The following is a 2,362-nucleotide window of genomic DNA, read 5'->3' on the forward strand; positions in this document are numbered from 1 at the left end:
ACATCTGTCACCACTCACTCAAGTTAATTCAAGATGCATAACAGAGTTCAATCTAAGACATGAAACCATAACTATTCTACCAGAAAATGTTGAAAAACTCTTCTAGATATTGGCCTAGGCAAAGAATTTATGAAGAAGGCCCCAAAGGCAATCACAGCAATGACAAAAGTAAATTAATGGGATCTGCATAAATTAAAAGGTATTAAAAGGTATCTGCACAGCCAAGGAAACACTCAATAGAGAAAATAGACAACCTAGAGAATGGGAGAAAATGATTCTTGTTGTATATCTGCAAAGGGCTAGTAACCAGAATCTACAAAGAAATCAAGCAGATCCACAGGGAAAACAATCAAACAAGCCATTATAAATGGGCAACAGACGTGAACAGAAGTTTTCAAAAGAAGACAGAAGAAGAATGACCAATAAACATAAGAAAAAATCCACAATATCACTAATCATCAGGGAAATGCAAATCAAAACCACAATGAGATATCACCTAACTCCAATGGCTTTTATCAGGAAGTGCCAAACCAATAGATGCTAGCATGAAGTGGAGAGAAAGGCACACTCACACACTGTTGGTGTGACTGCAAATTAATGCAACCTCTATGAAATATGAATCACGCTTGAATAATAAAACTGGAGGTTGATAACCAGTAATTCATATTACTAACATAAACCTTTCAGTAGAATATAGTGTTCAGCCTGGTGTAAAATTGGCTTTCATGACAGAAGTCATTTCACTTTTTAGACTTGTCAATTAGCCAAAACATAGATTAAATTCATATGTTTTTGTGGTAATCCATGAACTTGGGATACTTTGCAAAGAAAAGGATTTCTCACATATTGTGGAGACCCTATCAAATTAAAAATCAGGCCATGAAACTTTTATATAAACTTCTAAGTCCTAGACACCTGACAAATGTAACTGGAAATCATGCAAAAAAAAATAGTAGCATGGGGGCTAAACAAGTGTTGTTGAATATCATTACTCAGAAAAAGCAGTTTGATCTCATTTATAAACGCATCTAAGCTTGTAAGGCATCACCACTACTCATATAACACCCCATCCATTCTTTAAAAGTCTTCTGAAAATGTTGATCCAATTGACATTATTAAGTTCAAAATGTCACGACTTTAGGAGATCCGTGAACTCTGTTGGCCAATGGTTCGACCATTAGCACTGTGGCATTACGGTCCCCTCCCTCGAGGACACATCAGTTACTACCCGATGGCTTGGTAGCTGGACAGATCAAACACTGAGATTTTTACCATGAGTACCAGGATTCTCCTCACTGCATAGAAGAGTAAAAAAAATGTTGAAGTAATTCACATGTTATAGCCACTCCTGGAACCCACAGATTAGGGTTGCCTTTCACTACATCTTTTTAAAAGTCTGTCATGAAGTTCAACCAGGACATTGTGTGTATTGGAGGAAACATCAGAGCACTGCACTTGGGCCACATTGGAACTAGTATCAGGAAGGACTTTTAAGAAAATATAGTAGTGGAATTCCAGACAGGCAATTCTTGGGTTCATGTTTCACAACCACAGCATCCATGCAGAGCTCTGGGCATTGCTGGCTACTGCAGTGGAGGATGCCAAAGTGAGCATTTTATGGGACCTGTGAAGCTTCTGGTATTTTGCAGCCCACAGCTGACCCATGACCTTCAGGATAAGCTGATGAACTTGGAGAGTGAAAAGCTTCCACTCATGACATTGAACCAAGACCCCTATCTAACTCCTCCTCCTACTCATCATAATTATGATTAACGTCATCTCATACTAATAAAATACCTTCTACTTTTCTGCAAACCTGGTTGTTGACGACTCATAGTGTTTTTTAAATTTTTTTTGCTCTTTTTTTTATTTCAGGCTATTATGAGAGTACATTTTAGTTACATGTTATGACTTTGCCACATCCCAACTATGATTTGAGAAGTGCCCTTTCTGCCCCTACAACACTAACTGTGGCCATTAGTTGTGAGTTTACTCATCCCCAGCCCCTCAACCCCCAAAGAATATTACTACTGTGTGAACACCTTAGTGTTGATCAGTCAGTGCCAGTCTGATGGCGAGTAGTACATGTGGTGCCTATTCTTCCATTCTTGTGATATAGCACCTCTTCTATTTTCCTGGATAGAGATTTTTGCTCGTTTTGAAGCCTAGTTGTTGAGTGGAATAAGAAGTAAAGGTCTCTTAGCTGATGTCTGCCCACTGACATCTTAAGGCCCAACACTACATCTTCCCTGTTTGTCCCACTCATGGGAATTCTAGGAAGGAATCACAGGTGCTTTCTCACAAGATGGCTGTCAGAGGCCCAGACCCCACCAGACCCCTCCTGGGAGTGAGAGCCCCCTCC

Source organism: Propithecus coquereli, unplaced genomic scaffold (assembly GCF_000956105.1).
Source record: "Propithecus coquereli isolate 6110/MARCELLA unplaced genomic scaffold, Pcoq_1.0 Scaffold836, whole genome shotgun sequence".
Classification (NCBI taxonomy): domain Eukaryota; kingdom Metazoa; phylum Chordata; class Mammalia; order Primates; family Indriidae; genus Propithecus; species Propithecus coquereli.